Source organism: Quercus lobata, chromosome 5 (genome assembly GCF_001633185.2).
Source record: "Quercus lobata isolate SW786 chromosome 5, ValleyOak3.0 Primary Assembly, whole genome shotgun sequence".
Taxonomy (NCBI): Eukaryota; Viridiplantae; Streptophyta; class Magnoliopsida; order Fagales; family Fagaceae; genus Quercus; species Quercus lobata.
The window spans coordinates 19,388,777-19,409,727 of record NC_044908.1 but is presented as its reverse complement, the minus strand read 5'-3'; the positions used below and the strand labels follow the sequence as shown (position 1 = coordinate 19,409,727).

The window sequence follows — 20,951 nt, the reverse complement described above, 5'->3', positions numbered from 1 at the left end:
AAAAGTTGATCATAATATTCTAATTTTATTAAAGCTAAATCTTAAAATATTAAAATAAATCAAACTAATAAATTTTAAAATATAAAACTATCAAATTTTAAAATACATAGTTAAAAAAAAAAAATTAATAGCGTCGATTGGGTTGAGTTACTTGAGTTGAAAATTTTGACAACCCGAACTTAACCCTATCCAAGCTTCAAAATAAAATAAAATAAAATAAACTAAAATTTACAAACAAACCGAACTCATCAACCCACAAAAAACCAATTTGAGATTTAGGGTCAAGTTGAGTTGGGTTGAATTAGACAATTGGATGACATGAATAAAAACTCTTAATTTCTCTAGTCCCAATGTTTATCTAATTGAATCATTTTAATAGATTGTGTGTGTGTATAACTTATTTGAGTAGAAGTAAAGTATATGTGACTAGTTGTTTAAAATGTCAAATAGAATTTAAAAAAACAAAAATCTCTTAGAAGATAATTTTGTCCTACTTTTATATAATATAATTTTTTTAAGGTGAAAATAATATTTTGGGTTCACTTTCAATTTGGTTCTCACTTTTTTATTTTTATTTTTTGAGAAGATTGTTCTCACTTTTTTTAGGAATTAATTTGGTCCAGATTATTTTTAAAATGCTGTCAAGTTTGTCCCTATTGTCACACTTATGAAAAATGCCTACATGGCAAACATTTTGCATTTTTTTTTTTTTTGAGAATGGAACAATTTGCATTATTGGCATGTCTAATGGCTAATATTAAAATATTAAATGAGATACTGATGTGTCCAAATTTTAGAGATTAGATTAGTGTTTTGATTGGGAAAAAAAAACCACATTAACTTTTAAAAATATTTTTCTTTTCTTTTGGATCTAATTGAGAAAAAAAATTGTTAATTTGACATATTAGTTTATAATTAAGAAAAATAATGATAGAGGTATTATATATCACAATATGTAGATGTATTCACAACATGTGTGCGATACCCAATAATAAGTAATTATAATAATTAAAGTTCTTTATAATCACTTATATAGTTAAGATCAAACTAATATCTGTGCACAATTATAGACTCAACAAACACCCACATAATCTCTTATGCTCTAAAATCATATAATTTTTTTATAAGTTTTGGCTTACGTCCATCACTTTTTTAAACTAGATATCTCATTTTATTTTAAATAACAATGGCAAGTAATAGTAGGGGTAATGTAGTAGTTTCTCATTAAAATAAAAAGAGACTACAGTGAAAAAAATACTGAAGATAAGTCAAACCTTTTTTATATATTATATTATTGGTATGCACTCAAACATGTTTTAATTAGGGTTATTAAAAAAATCATTTTACTAAATCAACACTTGAAATTGACTTGATTTTAAAGTTTTGATTGGTTTTTCACCTGGTGGTCGCCACTCGTTTTTATTTTTCAATTTTTTGGTTGGATCTTTGAACTAATATGTCATATTTATTTATTAAAAAAAAAAAAAAAAACTTTACCTATACCTCAGTCCTCAGTGCTTATATTTATTTTCACATATTATTTGCTCGTCTTGAACTGAGAAAACTACCTACACTAAACCATGACTTTCTTGGTCGGTATTCTATTGTATTGGTTAGTGTTAGTTGCAAGGATGTCAATACCGTACCGGAGGCCGTACCGGTTTGGCCACCGGTACGATATATTTCGGATACCGGTCAATACCGGTGTACCGTTTCGGATTTACCGTTATTTTTTATATTTATAAATAAATAAATATATATATCTATATATAAATAAATAAATATATATATATATATATATATACATACATATATATATATATATATATATATATGTATGCATGTATGTGTCTATGTATATATATATTATAATAAATATAAAAGTTTACCATAAAACATTTCCTCAATTCAGAACTAATTATTCATGGTTTTAGACTTTAGTATCAATTAAAAGGGAAAAAAATAAAAAAATAAAATAGAAAGCTTAAAAGTTACCATTGCATACTAAGAAAACAAATAATACTAATAAGTTAATGCAAATAAGTTATCATTCTACTTTAAAAAAAAAAAAAAAAACTTTTTTCTGTACCGGCCGATACGCCCGGTACCGGCCGGTATTGCCCGAAATTGGTTGGTACGGCCGGTATTTTTTCCGGTACGAAATAGGGGGGTCGAGCGTACCGGATTGCTGGCCGGTATGGTATATTCCGGCCGTACCGACTGGTACGGTACGAAATTGACAACCTTGGTTAGTTGTCAAAATGGCAAAATCGAAACCTTCGATTCAATACCAAATCTCCCCTTGGACTGATTGAACCAAACCACATTTCTCCCTAATTTTAACTATTAAAGTGTCATTTCCTCAAATAAAAACATAATTTGAAAAGAAAAAGAGTTATTTGTAAATTTTTGGGAAGTTCTAATTTACTTTTGGTCAATATGGTAATCCATTGAACAGTACTTTTGGTGGGATGAGAATTGAGACTAACTAGCTTATTAATTTTTATGTAGTTTTTTTTTTTTTAATAAAATTATTGAGTATTAATATAAGTAATATGATTTTTTTTTTTTGGTAATGCGGAAGAAACTAAAAATATATTTGAATTAATATTATAATATAAAGTGAACAATTCAATTGATTCCATTGAATTGTTCATAGAGAAATCCATAGATTCCATTTTGCCTATGTTCTCAAGAATACTTCAAATCAAGAGATTATATGACAAATTCAATGATTGTAATCCTTGAAGATTGGTTACTTCCAGGGATCTCCCTTGATAAATTATTATGAGAAAAGTCTACACTTTTTACCAATTGGAGAATTGTGCTATATTCAAGAATTCTCCCCTTTATTACAAGCAATGCACTTTCAAGGGGGAGTGATGCACCATAAAAATATTCTGAGGGCTCAACTTTCATGTGGTGGTGTGAATTATTATTTGTGGACATTTCACTGAAATTCTTAACACATTTAGGTAATCTTCTAGATATTTTATTGTGTGAAAGGTCTAAGAGTTGGAGCGAAGTTAGAGCAAAAAGTTCTTCCAATTTGTGACCATGAAAGTTATTTGAACGAAGGCTAAGAATCATCAAGCTTGAACATCTACGTCCTATCCATGAAGGTATACTTCCAGCAAACTCATTTTCACCAACATCAAGAATCACCAGCTCTTCACAATTTTTCAAAGATGGCAACTTTCCAGAGAATTTGTTGTTGTATAAATGCAAAAATTCAAGAAAGAGTCAAAGAACCAATGGATTCAGGAAGGCTATTAGTGAAATTGTTGTTTACCAAATTCAACACAACACTGACCTAAGATAACAATCATATTACTATCACTATAGAATAGAACTCCAATCCAAAAACCTATAAAATTCATATTCAAATGACTAAATATATCAGTTTTTTTAGCATATCTTTAGCTTTAGCTCAAGACAACTTTACACCAAATCATAAAACCTTCAATATCTCATACAATCACAAACACACACACATATAAATTCACAAAGTATACAAACATATCCATAATCATTCATACTCCAACAAAAACACCATATTAGACCAATTTTCAGACAAAATCCAAATAAAAAAAATACCCACAGGTCCACAAATGACCATACCCAAACCCCACTTTTCAAACCCAAATCAAAAATAAAAAATCACCAAATCTTCATTACCTGTGGTGGTTGCAGAGGTCGTGGGTCTCTCTCTGCCAAACGTTTCCCTTGACGTTTGGCACACAAACCTAGACTCAAACCCAAATCCAAACAGAAGCACAAATGCAAACTCTTTCTTCCATGGCTGTGGAACACCAAAGCTAGTGTCGGTAGCACTTGATCGGAGCCTTTAGTGAGGAACCGGTAGTAGCGGTGGTGAGGAAAAGCTCGAAATTAGGTTCGGTATGAAATTAGGTTTTTACTCAACTATTTAATTTATGATTACAATATAAAAAGTTGATCATAATATTCTAATTTTATTAAACCTAAATCTTAAAATATTAAAATAAATCAAACTAATAAATTTAAATAGAATTTTTAAATATAAAACTATCAAATTTTAAAATACATAGTTTTAAAAAAAATAATAGGGGAAATTACATTTTACCCACCTGTGGTTTGCCTGAAAAATACTTTACCTATCTGTGATTTAAAAATTGATGGATTTTTTTTGAAAATAACTACAAAAGCCAAACTATTTTATTAGTTAGCCATGGTTTGAAACTAATTTGGTATCTAACAACTCGAGTCTTATAGACTCGATTTTACTGTAGCAAATCGACTTTAACGGACTCGGTTTCTGTCGCTGCTACTGTTCACCATCTTCTTCCTTCGTTCTTTTTTTTTTTTTTTTTCTCCATTTTAGATCCTGTTCACCATCTTCTTCCCTTCTTCCAAGCCCCCAAAAACCCAAGCCAATTCTTCCTTCTTCATCTAAATCCATTTCTCAAAATCCCAAACCCAAATCACGATCTCAATCGGAGCAAAAATCCAAACCCAAAAATCACGGTTTTTTCTTGCGTTTTTTTGGGTTTCTGCGTTGGATCCTGAGCTGCGTTGCTGTGATTTCTGGGTTTCTGCATTGATGTTTTCTGGGCTGCATTACTGTTGGTGTTTTCTTGTGTTGCTGTTGGTGTCTTCCTGCCTAGTGCTTTCTGGGTTAACCTCATGGAAATCGAGTTTGTTAAAGTCGATTTGCAACAGTAAAATCGAGTATTATAAACTCGAGTCGTTAGATAACAAAATAGTTTCAAACCTTGACTAACTAATAAAATAGTTTAACTTTTATGGTTATTTTCAAAAAAAATCCAAAAATTGATACTTTACTCACTTGAGGTAAGTTTTGTCTGTCTCCAGTTACCAACCTCTGTTAAAAATAGGAATAAATTTGTATTTCTGCTACATTTTTATATCATTTTCATCTCAAAACATTAAAAAAAAAAACACTAAAAAATTCAAAAGAAAAGAAGATCTAAAAGCTAGGTTTTGTAAAAATTAAAACCTAATTTTTAGATCTTTTTTTCTCTAACCTTTGAAGGAATTCATTGTCCCATGCTTGAAGTCTAAGAGTCTTCATGTTTCAAAGAACTTCTGAAGTGGATTTCATCCCATTGTCCTTGGATTCCATGGTCCTAGATTGGTATCTCTTACGGACTATTTTAAGGGTATATTGCAACCCATAACTTTTAATTCTCAGTTTTTGTGATGGATTTGGCATTCTTAGATCCCTTTCTTGGCTTCTTCTTGAAGATCTTTGTGTCAGGCTTTTCCCATGATACCATTCAATCTCCGTCCTACAGAAAACCCCAAATAAGAAGAGACTCGAAGAAAGAGGAGACAAAACATTTCAGTAGAGCAACAGATATGGAATTACCCAATTGCTTTCGCCAATAGGATCATCTTCAACAATCGTGTGATACGTTTTTTTAAGGACTGAATTCTTTAAAAAAGGATTAGTATCAAAGAAGAATTCCAGCTTAAAACCGTTCGGGACATCAATTCTACACCACTTGATATCTTTGAGGAACTTAAGAGCCTCTTCATCACACTCCATGATCTAATCCAAGGGAACAACATATCATAGTTCCAAAATCAATACAATATATAACAAAGAACCCTTAGTCCCAAAAATAAGGGGAATATCCAAAATAGATCATAGTTCCTCCCCAGCTAGTATTTCATTAGTCTTCATTGCTGTAAGCCAGAAGTCAGGCACTCCTTTTTCTGCGTTCCCAGAGAAAATCATAAATCAAGTTCAAGCAATAATAGTTCTCAATCAAACGAAAACTTGAACTGTAAGCCAGAAGTCAGGTACTGTCTGTGGCTTTGTCCTCTTCTTGATCCACACCAGCTTCACTTGTAACTCCTTCTACTTCAACTTCACCATTCACAACAAATTAACTGAAAAGATACATACACCAACCCTGCAGATGAACAACACTGGAGTTGCAATCCAAATAAGATAACCCAAGGCTAAACTTAATTTATAAATCTCTAACCTGGAAAACATGCTAATGATAAAAATTTAGTGATATCAATAAATATGATGCAGAACTTAGTGCCTGTCAATATGATGAATACCTTTGCGTAAAGTGGTTCATAAAGCTTCTGGTACTTAGCTTCCAATGCCCCTCTCTCTCCTCAAAAATTTTTGCCTCTAGCTCATTATGCTGGCTCTGCCAATTAAAAGTTAGGTTTTAATTTTTACAAAACCTAGCTTTTAGATCTTTTTTTTCTTTTGATTTTTGATTTTTTGATTTATTTATTTATATTTTTTATGTTTGGAGAGGAGAGAGACATAAAAGGGTAGGAAAAATACAAACTTATCCATATTTTTAACAGAGGTGGGTAACAGGAGACTAATAAAGCTTACCTCAGGTGGGTAAAGTGGCAATTTTTAAATCACAGGTAAGCAAAATATTTTTTTAAGTAAACCCCATGTGGGTAAAGTATAATTTTCCCAAAATAATAATAGCGTTACTTGAATTGAAAAATTTGACAACCCAAACTTAACCCTATCCAATCTTCAAATTAAAAGAAAAAAAAAAAAAAATTACAAACGAACCGAACTCATCAACCCACAAAAAACCAATTTGAGCTTTAGGGTCAAGTTGAGTTGGGTTCAATTAGTCAATTTGGATGACGTGAATACAAACTCCTAATTTCTCCAATCCCAATGTTTATCTAATTGAATCATTTTAATAGTTTGTGTAAAGTGTGTATATAACTTATTTGATTAGAAGTAAAGTATATGTGACTATTTGTTTAAAATGTCACATAGAATTATAATTTTTTTAATCTCTTAGAAGGAAATTTTGTCCTACTTTTATATAATACAATTTTTTTAAGGTGAAAATACTATTTTGAGTTCACTTTCAATTTGGTTCTCACTTTTTTTTTTTCAATAAGATTGTTCTCACTTTTTTAGTAAATAATTTGGTCTATATTATTTTTAACATGCTATCAAGTTTGTCCCTATTGTCACACTTATGAAAAGTGCCTACGTGGCAAACGATTGGCATTGTTGGCATGTTTAATGGCTAATATTAAATGAGATACTAATGTTTCCAAGTTTTAGTGATCACATCAGTGTTTTGATTGGGAAAAAAAACCACATTAACTTTTAAAAATATTTTTCTTTTTGTTTGGATCTAATTGAGAAAAAAAATTTGAATTTGATATATTAGTTTATAATTAAAAAAAATAATGATAGAAGTATTTCATATCACAATTTGTAGACGTATTCAAAACATGTGTGCGATACCCAATAATAAGTGATTACAATAATTAAAGTTCTTTATAATCACTTATATAGTTAAGATCAAACTAGGCCAAAATTGGGTTTTACCCCTTTTAGCCAAACTTTCCAGTAAAATATCCCCTATTTGAAACTATTTAGGAATATGCCCCTGTTTTGAAACACGATTTTTAGAAAATCGAGTTTCAATGAAAAACTCGATTTAGCGAAAATCGAGTTTCTTGAAAAAATTTGTATGGAACTTGAGTTCCTTGAATGGAACTCGAGTTCATGGAACTCGAATTCCATGCAGATTTTTTATTTTTATTTTAAGTTTGATTGCCTATATCTCGATTTTTGCCAAATCTAGTTTTTCATTGAAACTCAATTTTTAGATAATCGAGTTTAAAACAAGGGCATATCCTTAAATAGTTTCAAACATGGGGCATTTTACTAGAAAGTTTGGTTGAAAGGGGTATATCCCCATTTTGGCCAATTGTAGAAGGGGAAGTCACCTGCATTTTCTATTTCTTTTATTTTTGTGGATGAATGATAACCATGTTGCAAATAAAAAACAAGAAATTACAAATAGAAATTTACCTCAATTTTTTCAGGGACAGTTTTCCTCCATTTCAGTTTGGAAAAATTTCATCCAACCCATTATGTAGCCACTCATAAAACCATCCATGTCACCACACGTGTATTACTTGAACAAAATACATGACTAATTATATAAGTCATGTAGCTAAAACTACACATGAATAGGTTTATCAATTGCTATGCATGTAGGTTTGAGCAATATTCTCCAAACTAGTTTGGAGCTAAACTTTTATTTTTATTTGACAAAAATACAAAGCACACCCTCTAAATTTGACCAGAATTTATTTCAGAATTCTAACTTTACTTTTGTTCAATTGAGTCCCCTAAGTTTCAAAAATTTTCAATCAAAAGCTCCTTTAGTTTCTGTTACACTACACCATTAAACACACCCAAAATGACACCGAATTTTTCAAGTATTTAATAACTAAAATTATTATTTTATCATTATGTCTAAATTAAAATTTATCTTAAAAAAGTTATTTTTCAAAAAAGAAATCTACAAATTTTCGTAGTATCTATCATCATCTACCACGAAGCAAAAACCATAGATTTTACTAAGATATGTTGATGTGGAAACCACTGGATACCAAAAAAAAAAAAAAAAAAAAAAAAGTAGAGTCGGCAAATAAAAACTTCCTAGGATGCAAAAACAAAAATGCTAGCTGAAAATCACCGCTCGACCCACCAATTTTGATTGTTCTTGAGACAAATCTGTTGCTAACCACCACAATACAGCTCAGAACAAACTAAAGACCTATAGGTCTATAGCCACGTTTAAAAAAATGCGGCTATAGGCTGAGTCCTATAGTTATGTTTTTTAAAAACGTGGCTATAGACCCAGTTTGCGCTACATTTAGAACCTGCGACGGTAGGTAATGTAAACGCAGCTATAGCTTGGAACCTATAGCCATGTTTTTAAAAATGTGGCTATAGACCCTATGTTGTGTTGCATTTAGAACTCACGATTGTAGGTAGGGTTTCAGCTGCGTTTTCAAAACGTGGCTAAAGCCTTCTACGCAGGTTTTTTTTTTTCCTTGCTAAATCACAAATTCTTGCCCAAATTTACATAACCAAATACAAGACCAACTGTAGTTGGTCTTGTACATCACAAACAACTATATACATAATCAAATTTTCATTGCCAAAACAGCTATATACATCACAAACTCTATAAGTTCCCAAAACAGCTATATACACATCACAGCTGAACCAAATTGTCTAAATTTGGCAAGTTCTCAACAAGTTTAGAAGTTCCCAACAAGTTTTCAACTACAATAATCAATTCCATCCTAATGCTTAATTAACCATCTACACCCACAAAATGCCCTTTGGTTGATTTCACAAAAGGCATGCCCTGTAAATTTCAGCTATCTTGACATCTTCTACTTTCAAAATCACCAACAGAATCGGTCACTTTTCCTCCTCACTACTTCTCCTATGATGAGTGGGGTGCATCTGCATAGAATGAGTGGTTAGTAGAGTCCAAAGAGTTAGTGAGTAGAGAATTTTAAATTACATTTAAAAAAGAGAACCACAGTTCTTAGAGTAGAGAATTTGCATAAAACACTATGCATACCTTTGTGAAACAATTTTAACATCAAAGTTTCTTCTCCACATCTAAAGAATTTGCTCAAGGACATTTGTAGAACGGATCTCATACCCCAACAAAGATAAGCACCAGTTCAGTAAAGACTTTAAAGAAATGCATGAAAAGAGCACAAAATAATTAAAGGAAAACATCATGAAAGCTAATCAAAATAAATGACAGAAAGAGTATATCTTAATGAATGAATGAATACACAATTGACCACAACCAAGCACCAACAATATGAAGCACTCCCCCTCCAACATGATATGTGATGCATGAAGTTGAACCAAATCTCTATAAAGTTATAAACTCATAATACTCATACCCAAAACTAATGGTAGACCCTTTCACCATTAAGCTTATATCATAAATTCATTGTGATTCATGTAACACAACAAACAAACTATAGAATAGAAGTGATCATGAAAGTGGTACCAAGCACTAAATAGAAATTTAAAAATAATGAGCACTCTCACTACTTATAGGGTTTGGAAAAACATGATAGTGTATATTTTTAGAGAAATTTTGTTTTACCTAAGGATTCACAGTTTCATTCCCATTATTTTTGTACCACAGAGAGTCCCCATCAAGCATTGTCACCTTGAATATATTAAAGACATTGTATTAATATCATATAACAATACATTGCAAAAAGTTATGTTTCGCTAAATAACATTTGTTTGCTACTTGAGAAGGATTTGAATCACACATCTGTGGGCTAAGTTGGGCGAACATTTCTCTCATGTGCGTTAACACTGTGGCCATTCGCTGCTGGTGCCTTGCTTCTGCTTAGGAGAGTTGTTCTAGATGCCTTGCTTTTGATTGAGAGAGTTGTTCTTGAAACTTTGCTTCTAATTGGGCTAGTGATTGTGTGAGTTGCTCTTCATGCCTCACCTCAGATTGAGTTAGTTGCTCCCTAAGGGAAGTCTCCAACTTTGAAATCCTTTAGGTCATTCTGCTTGACGACGGTGGAGTCGATGTAAACCGTGAAAGGTTTGTGGCACTTTTTCCTAATGGGGTTCGTCCAAAAGCCACCCCACATACACGTCCAGAGCATTGTGGACCCATCACGTGAGCATACACATCATCTTTGGACCAGAGGATTCCACCACCAAGCTCTCCTTGTAGTCGCATGCCGTCTTCATTCAAAAGTTCTCTCATCCTAGCATGTTTTTTCACAAGAACCAAATAACATATTACACACCATAAACAACACAAACACAAAATACACTAAAATTCTATTCAAATTGTGCTTACAATGTTCTCCTCCACTTGGGGACTAACAACAACCCCATCTCTTTGGTAGAGTATACATTCTCATACACATCTACGCACTTGACTGGCACCCCTTTAGATTTCGCCTACATCATGAACATAATCCATACAATAAACACAATTGCTCTCATAATTGTCATGTTGTTTATCATTTGCATTGACTAAGGTGTTCATGAATTCTATGTTTATAACTACCATAAGCAAGAAAGTTAAAAATTATTTTCGACATTTAGTGTGATTCAGAAGTATAAAATCAGCTTAGGTGATACATGAAGAAAGTAAATTAGGTAGCAATTACACATCAAAGTAAATTAGGTAGTAATTTTACATCAAAGTAAATTATAGAGAAATGCTAACGAATGCTTTTAGGGCAATGGTTAATAATCTATTTAAAGAAAGTTTTATGGGAAAAGAGGAAAAAAAAAAATCAATTAATGTTTTGACAGCTTTTTCTATTTTCTATAAAAATAATGTCAAAACTTTCTTAAAAGAGTAATGTTAGAGTCACAAACTATTTTACAACATTTTTACAAATTATTGACTTGGCAATTTCTTATTAGTTTTAATATGGGTCCACCATTAACATCATATTTATGTTTATCAATGATTATTTGAAAATTACTAAAGCCACATCAGCAATTTGTAAAAATGTTGTAAAATAGTTGTGTTTGTAGTATTATTCTTCTTAAAATGGATTATCAACCATTGCCCTAAGAACAACTGTTAGTATTTTTACAAGTCATAAGTTCAATAAAATTACACGTCATCATGTTTCACATGGTATCTCAACTCTCAAGTACGCTTGGATTCATGTTTCACATAGTCATATCCCAAAAGACACACCAAAATAAATAAATAATTAAAAGATAGTTTATTGAGAAGATCAATTTAAAAGCTTCCTTCTCAAAATAATAATTGTAGGGGCGGTTTTTGGGGCCCAGGCCCAGCAAATAAGTGGTTCTGGCCCAAAAGTCCCCAGACAATGAATTTGTAGAGAGCGGGTTACAGAACTAGGGCTAGACGAAGTGAACGTCAGTTAGATGTATGCCATGCAGCACATTGAGCGTGAGAATATTCCATTTTAGTTCACAGGATATCGATCCGAGGAGACGTATAAGTGCACATCTTGCTCTGGTTACAGGCTACAGAATTCTTTCACTTCTCTCTCTCTCTCTCTTTTTCCTCAATTCTCCGATCCCCTCTTCATGGGGATTTTCCTCTCTTATATAGCCTCCTTAAATTGATAAGGACCTTACACTTGTTAACCATCTGGACCTTCACTTGAGTGCCTGTTCCATCGGACATCTTCCTTATCTTTCTGTGAGTTGCACTGGCCAATGTAACACTGTTCACTTGTCTTCTCCACATTAATGCGGCTGAAAAAGTAGTTTTCTTGCATTTAATGTGGCAGTTGTGGCTTCTCCCTGACGTCCTACATTTCCCTCTTTCTTGCTGTGGGAGGCTCATCCTACTACCCACGTTCTTCTGGGATGGTTCTTCACTGTGGAGAGGACGCACATTGGGCCCATATTTGTGTGTCCGAGGAGACATTCCTCCTCGGACGTCTTTTAAAACAAACTGGGCTCCATAGGATTGGGCCAGAAGTCTTTTGGGCCCTTATTCCCCTTTGGGTCATGGTTGGGCTTCATGTGGGGCCCCAGACCCATTGTTGACTTTGGGAATTTCACCCCTACAATAATAATAATAATAATAATTCAAAAGCTGGCAAAATTAACATTGAGATCCAAGTGGCATGTCAACGCCAGATTTGGACCTTCTTTTTCCTGTTTTTTTTGTTTTTTGTTTTTGCTGAATATATAGATTTTGACCAATTATGATACTGCTTTTATTTTTTTTGCTTTGATTTATATATGATACTACTTTGCTTGAGATGTATAGCTGAGGTGATTTTGAGAATGAACAAAAACTAGTTGTAATTAATAAGAAAGTCAATATGGGATTTGGAATTTTGGATTATTGGAATTCTCATTCTTGAGGCTTCTCAAAATGGAAATTCCGATGCTTTTGAGAGTATTAAAGGAAGTTAATATTGAAGAAGAAAGATGCTGCTTTTATTTTTTTTTTTTTGAAAAAAAGATCCCAACTTATAGGAGTTTATAAACTAAAGGCTCAAATCCTTGAATGTATAAGATGCAATTATAGTTGAACTAAGCTGATCAAAATGACCCATTTAGGCCATTGTAATGGATTAAAAGCAATTGACTTTACACAAACTAAAGGCTAAAGGTGTGAGCACATAGGATAGGAAGGCTTTCATAAGGAGTCGACATGCATTACTATCATAGTCCATCGATTTGAACCTAACTATTTGTCACGTTCTTCCGTGATTATTCATTTTGTGATGCTTAGGGCCTGTTTGGTTAGTTGAAAAAAAACACTATTTTTGGTTTTTAGTTACAGTGTTTAGTGTGTCCTACCACTAAAAAAAACTGATTTAGTTTTAATATTTGTATTCATTTTTCATTTTCAGTATTCTAAAAGTTAGATTTGAATACAAAAGTTTGAAAACGCATTATATATATGTCGGAGGAGTCCTTTCTTCCCTCATAAAGGGATGTGGGTCTCATTTGGGACTCATAAGTGGAGCCCACACCTCTTATTAGAGGATTGGCAAACTACGTATCAGTGTATTGTTTGCATCGTATCATAAAACTGTATATATAAAATAATGCATAAACATGTATATGTAGCAAATTATCTATGTACTGTCCAATATGTATCTATATCATATAATAATAACTATGATTGCAAAAAGCAATTATTGTATACGATAACTAAGATTCTTGGACCCAAAAATCCAAATAACTTCAATGGCGGGAGAAGCAAAAGCAATTAATTTGATCTAATAATAACAACTTGTAGCATTACTATAAACATTAGTATAACATAGAAACAAATATATATATATATATATATATATATAATTTAAAAAAATTATTCTCCAAACATGTGATGCAGTAGCGATATAAACTACTCGGCTTAGCAACAACCACAGGAATGGCAACAAGTGCAACAGCCTTCTGCAATGTAAGTCCAAATTTGTCTTTTTATGTCAATATCTTCTGGTGCCATTCGGTCAGGAAGCTTCCAATTAAAGTGGTGAATGAGAGAAGCTAGGAACAAGCTCAGCATTCTTACAGCAAGATCTAAACCTGGCCAAATCCGCCTCCCAGAACCAAATGGCATAAAAGAGAGGTTTGTGCCCAGTGGCGACTCCAGGAATTTTTTCCAGGGTGTTCCTAAATTTTTTTTTTTAGTTGAAAGATCCAAAGGCCAAAGCCATCATCAAGTAGATGAATCTTGGGTACGTAGTTTTTTTATCAAATATTTGTCCATAATTCTAGCAAAAGAATAAACAATAAACTATAAGTTGATTTGAAATATTAATAAAATTATTAATTATTATTGTTTAATTGTTTCATTAATTTGTTTGCCTTTTATAAACTATAATTTGTTATATTGTTATTTCATTAATTGTAAAATTATTAATTATTATTTAGTCTAACATAATTTAATTTGTTTATCTTTTATAATATATTGATTAATTAAATTATTAATTATTGTTTATTAGTTGTTTTCCTTAATTAATTATTGATTAATTAAATTATTATTTATTAGTTGCACCATGTGCATTTACTTCCCCCAATTTAAATTCCTCATCCGGTCCTATGTGATGTGCCCATCCACCCCCACCCCATTTAATACACAATGAGACAAACCCCATCACAAGAGTCAGCTACCAATCAGAATATTTCACAATCACAATTCACAATAAAACAATTAATTGTATCTCACCAAGTCTCACCAACACCAACACACACCAACACCAACGGATAAAGCCAAAAAATAAAAGAGTCAAGAACAGAGTCAAAATATTAATAAAGTTAAAAGATAAGCTGAGCCAATCACAGTTATTCAAGAGAATAAGATAAATTATTAAAGTTAACTGTTAAAGTCTTAAAAGAATAAAGAGAGCCTCATTGTTTCATTTCAGATTTCAATTTGTTTTTGTTTTTTTTTTTTTTTTTAAGATTAAGAGAGAGAGACTGAGAGAGTCAGAGAGAAAAAAAAAAAGAAAAAAAAGAGAGAGAAGTTATGAAATACCTTGAGGGAGCACTGGAGCAAGCCAAGCGACAGGCAACAGAGCAAGCCGAGCGACAGGCAATGGAGCAAGCCGAGCGACGAGCGACGGGCAACGGGCGACGGAGCAACTGACAAGCCACGAGCGACTAGCGACGGAGCAAGCAACGAGCAATGGAGCAAGCGACATGACTGAGCCGAGCGACGAGCGACGTGACCGATCGGCGATCTCCGATCCGATCCAGTGAGCGATCTCTGATGCCCAAATCTCGACGCGATGTGCTATAGACTGGAGCTCGAGTTGTGTTGGCTGACCGATCTCCGATGCGGCGATTCCTGATCCATCTGTTGGCTACGTTGCTTTGTTGACGTTTTGTCTCTAGGTTTGCTTTAGTGATATCTGATTAGTGATCTGAGGTTTCTGGTTGAGTGATTTGTGTATATTGGATTTTGGTTTTTTTTTTTTTTTTTGGGAATCCGTGGGTTTGCTTTTTTGTTTACCATCTGTTGGGTTTTTTTATTTTTTTTATTTAGATTGGGTTTGCTTTACATTTAGGATTGATGTTGGGTTTTTTTGTGGGCTTGCTCTGTTACAATTTTTTTTTTTTGCTTGAAAGTAGAACAATTTTTTTTTTTTTTTTTAATTTGAGAGTGTTCCTCATTTTCTTAAGGGTGTTCCTCTTTTTTTTTTTTTTTTTTTTTTTAAGGATAAACAAATAAATTTTTTTTAATTATTATATATAAATTTTTTTTTTCAAATCAGGGTGTTCCTGGGAACATCCTAACTCTAATGTGGCGCCGCCACTGTTTGTGCCTCTGAAATCCACTTTAGAGTCGATGAACCTTTCTGGTTTAAATTGTGTTGGCTTGTCCCAGTACATGGGATCTCGTGCTATCGCCCATGCATTTACAATCACTTGGGTGCAGGGGCGGAGGCAGTAGGGGGCGAGGGGGGGCAATTGCCCCCCCTGACTCTATGAAAACAGCCCCAGAGTACTATTACTATGATATATATTCAGATATTCTTAAGCAATTGACCCCTCTGACATGGAAGGAAAAAAAAAAAAAAACAAACAAACAAGCAATCCTTAAAAGAAATAGACGCCGAAAAATAAGGGAAATGAACTTCCCTGACCCACCAAACCAACATATCATTTTTTCTAAATTTTTTATCCTGTCCCACTTGTAACGTTTTTTACCCGTCACTATTCAAGCATTTGAATTTCTTGCTTGTCTCATAAATGAATATATATCATAGATTCACAATAGTAGTTAAACGAATAGTGAAATACAGTTAAAATTGTTTAGTCTTTTAGATAGGAATAGGATGAAGCTTTTTACTTTTTACTTTTTTAGAATAAGATAGGATGAAGCTAAATTACCTAATACCGAAGAACAATTCAAGATAATCTTTTTTTATTATACAATTCAATTAGTGGGTCTCATATATAAATAAATATATATTAAAAATATTTAATCCTCTTATATTGTACCAAAAACCTAGAGCCTCCAACCCTTCATTATATTTTTCTTCTCCTCTATCTCTTGGCTTTTTAACGGTTTTAAAATATGAAAATTTTGTTATAAACTCAAATTTTAGATACTTAAATGGATAGATAAATAAATGTTGAATTCTGCATATTTTAAGAATCAATTAAGATGGTGATATATATATATATATATATATATATATATAAAATTTTACAGGTATTTACTATTTACTATACTCTTAAGACCATCAAATGAATCTATTTTTTAAGTTTATTTTAATGAATCAATTAGATATCTAAACTTTATGTATTTACATTACTCTCTTCTTTTAATAGTTAATAATTATGAACTAGTTATTTTTGTTTCTTTATTTAAATGATACAAAACATATACTTGTAATTACATTTATTTACAATTGTTTATTTATTTTGTTATTGTTAATTTGTTGTTGATTAACATATTTAGAATATTTTTTCTTTTAATCTTGTCCCCCTAAACTGAAATCCTAGCTCCGCCACTGCTTGGGTGTGTTTAGGAATGGTGTATCCACAAACTTCCACATCAATACGGGAACGAGGAAGGAGAAGAGGTGCTATTGGATGAAGCTGCATTGTTTCTTTAAGCACAGCTTGAAGATAGGGAAGTCGTGGGATGTCTTTTTCTTGTATGCTTTCTCCTATTCCAATTGTTTCAGTAAGTTCTTGTTTTGCCTTGGCCATTGTGTCAGGATTGCGAAGAAGCTCAGTCATTGCCCATTCAATTGTAGCGCTAGTTGTATCAGTTCCACCAATGAAAAAGTCCTGAAAAATTGTGAAGATGTAATTAGCCAAAGATGCAATAGAGGTCTTATAAGAAATTATGGAGGTCTTTTATATATATATATATATATATATATATATATATATTCCATTATTAGGAGTGAGGAGATTTAAACTACATATAAATCTGTTAAGGTATCAACCAGTTAAACTACATGATTTTGACAAGTTTTGATATTACTTAAGCTAATTAGGTTTGCAAAACCGTAGTCTTATTTTTACAACTAATATATCAGTTCTTCTAAAACCGCACCATTTGACTCAAATTTTTCTATACCTTGATGATATGTGTGATACTAATTAGCAAATCATCATTTTTTCACATGAACCGATTAGTTTTTCTCCTTGACTTACACCCACACGCACACATTATCTTTGTATTTTTCCAATACTTACAAAATTTCAAGACAATAAAAAATCTATAACTAGATCATCAATTAAATATTTAACTTTCAAGTTTTTTTGGTTAAAAATTATAAATCAAATATGAGTTTATGGATCAAATAGTAAATAAAATCAGATTGTCGTGAAATTTGATATGTGTGTTAAGAATATAGATAAAATATAATCTAATGATGAGATTTTTAAATTATATATTCCATAAAAAGTTATTAGGTGGTGTAATACTTCTTAAAATTATACCAAGTATTACTTAAACTCATCTTATTATATATGAATTAGGTTTAAGTTACACCTAGTGTAAATCAAAAAAATGTTACACCATCTAATAATTTATTATTAATTTCATATTTTGAAAATCTAACCATTGAATTACAAATTTTATATGTTCTTAATATGCATACCAATTGAATGTAATTGATTAATCAATCCATAAATTCATCTTTTATGATTTATTTTAAAATACAAAAATTTAAATTTAAACAATTAATTGATGACATAATTATTGATTTTTGATTATTTTTAAATTTTATAAGTATAGAGAATATACGAAAATAATGTAATCCGACAATAAATTTATTAAATTCACATATAATTAAAAAATATTGGATGATGTAACATCAGTTGAAGTTATCTTAGGTATAACTTAAATCTAACCCAGAGAGAGAGAGAGAGAGAGAGAGAGAGAGAGAGAGAGAGAGAGAGAGAGAGAGAGAGAGAGAGAGAGAGAGAGAGAGAGAGAGAGAGAGAGAGAGAGAGAGAGAGAGAGAGAGAGACTTTGATATTCAGACGGTTAAATTCCTCATGGCCCTGTTCTTTGCTGAGGTCAAGGACGACATCTAACAAGTCATCACAGCTCGGTGATCCAGATGCTCTAAATTCCTCATGGCCCTGTTCTTTGCTGAGGTCAAGGACGACATCTAACAAGTCATCACAGCTCGGTGATCCAGATGCTCTAAATTCTAAACGTTGACCAATCATGTTGTCAATTAAATTCCTCATGGCCCTGTTCTTTGCTGAGGTCAAGGACGACATCTAACAAGTCATCACAGCTCGGTGATCCAGATGCTCTAAATTCTAAACGTTGACCAATCATGTTGTCAATCAACCCATGCGGTCGATCGTAACTCGTAAGGAACCTTCGTACTCCGCCTTATACCTTGTAGATCAAATGGCTTTAGCAAAGGAAAAAAGTCTGAAAGATTAGGCTTCCCTCCAAGCTCCATTATACTCCAAATGAGCTCCTTTAGTTCTTGAATAGCATTCGATTTTAGATAAAATATGTCGACCGAAAATATTGTATTCGATAGTGAATTCAATGTGGTTCCAAACACCAACGTCCCAATACTTATGGCCTCCCTAGCTTCACTAGCTTCAACCACACGCCTAACCATACCGTCCACTACCAGTGCTTGATGTCGCGAGCCTTGCAGACTTGCAGTGCCTTGAGTCTGTGCGTTGTGAAAATCTGACTTTTGAATATTTTTCTTAGGTTTCTCCATTTTTCATTGCCTGGTAACCATACCACTGACAAGTCGTAGTTGGTCTGTGCAGTCGCAGCATCTGGGCTTGGTCTCCCTAGAAAAGCTTGATCATTCTTTTGGAGGATTTCCCTTGCCATTTTTGCAGATGAAGCAACCACAGTTACGTTGAAACCGAGTCTCACAGTCATAAGGGGACTGTACGTCTCAGCCAACTTGGTTATGGACTCGTGGGGCCTGTCACCTAGAGTAAGGAGGCTTCCGATGATGGGTAGGCCAGTTGGTCCCGGAGGAAGCTGAACCCTCTTCTTGAAAAGCCAGTCTTTGATGTGAAGAAGGGCTTGCGTAAATATCAAGAGGGATAGAGAGTAAAGAAGAAAACTAAGTGGCCATTAGTGAACTTTGAGCTATGGTGAGTTTGTACTTGATAGGTTCTCACAATTGTTTCCTATTTTATAACCATAAGAGGAAGCCAGGCTGGCTAGCTTTTACCAGTAGGCCAACTATGCAGGCCAAAAATTCTCCTAGATAGGCTCGTCGGCTATATTTATTTATTTGAAAAAATAAAAGTAATTTTGTTTTTTTTAGAAAATTTGGAACCATAATCTTTTACTTTTTTAAAAAGGGTGGAAATTTAGAACCATAATCTTTTTTTTTTTAAGTCAAAAGATGCTCATTAGAGCATCCACAGCAGATGTGTCAAATGTGCTAAATACCAAATATTTGGCACATTTGGCACACCAAATATAAAAAAAACCTCACAACAGATGTTTTAAATGTTGCAAATATTGTAACGGTACGGACAAAAATGCTAAAACCAAAATAATGTTTTTTATTCGGCTTTCTCTCTCCTCTCACTTCTTTAATTGATTTTTTCTCTCTTTTCTCACATCAGATTCTCAGCTCCTCCCTCAACAGAGAAAGAACAAAATGACACACTCCACATCTTCAAACAATAAGCTCCAAGGCAAGGTGGCCATTATTACCGGAGGCATAAGCGGCATGGGCGAGGACACGGCTTGCGAGTTCGTCGCTCACGGCACATGAGCCAACGTCATCGTTGACGTCCAAGACGAGAAGGGCCAAAATGCCACCATGTCTCGCTGTCCAGGTCTCTCTAATCTCGCTTGCCACAATCTCACCGTGATTTGGGATTTTGGGATGGTGCTGTGGATTTAAGATTTGGGATAGTGTCGATGGGTTTGAGATTTGTGGTTGTGCCGATCTCTCTGGTTGTAGTCTTTTTTTTTTTTTAAAGGTGGCGTTGGTGGATGTGGGTTTGTGCTGGTGGTGGCTGGCTGGTGTTGTTGCTGTTGGTGGCCGTTGTTGCAGCAGTGGTGGATGTGCCGTTGTTGTTGTTGATGGTGATGATAGGGAGGAGATAATATATTATTTTAATGTGTAGTAAATATTATTTTAATGTATAGAATTGAGTGATAAAACATCTGATAAATGGGATGTTGTAAAATGATGTGGTAAAATAATAAAGTAGGCTTTTGGTATATTAAAATAGAATTTTTTTTTGCAACATCTGCTACGGATGCTCTTAGGTATTATTTTTCATTTTCGAATATCGTTGCAATCGGATCGAAAAGGACACTGAAAAAGAAAGAGCTGCCAAGACAAACTTTAGGTGGTCATAAGTCATAACACATGCTAGTTGAGAGAGACATAAGTCATAACACGTGCTAGTTGAGAGAGATATTAGTCACAAGTCATAACACATGCTAGTTAATGAGGCTCTGACAGGGCGGCACCACCTTAAGGCCAAGTGGTCTCAGGACCACCTTAATTTGAGGTTTTTTTATTTTTATTTTTATTTTTTTATTTATATAATAATTTAAAATTTTTATTTGTATTCCTTTCAAAAATAATTTGAGAACATCCTCAGTTTTTTTTATGTCAATAAAATTAAATTTTGTTCTATAATTTGTTCTACATTCAGTGGATGAATAATTGCTTAG

General features: G+C 32.9%; 2 pseudogenes; both read right to left on the bottom strand.

Annotated features, from left to right (window-relative positions):
* Positions 1-5,119: 5,119 nt before the first annotated feature.
* On the bottom strand, positions 5,120-7,755 carry LOC115990125 (annotated as a pseudogene).
* Positions 7,756-10,367: 2,612 nt separating this feature from the next.
* Positions 10,368-20,045, bottom strand: LOC115990123 (annotated as a pseudogene).
* Positions 20,046-20,951: the final 906 nt, after the last annotated feature.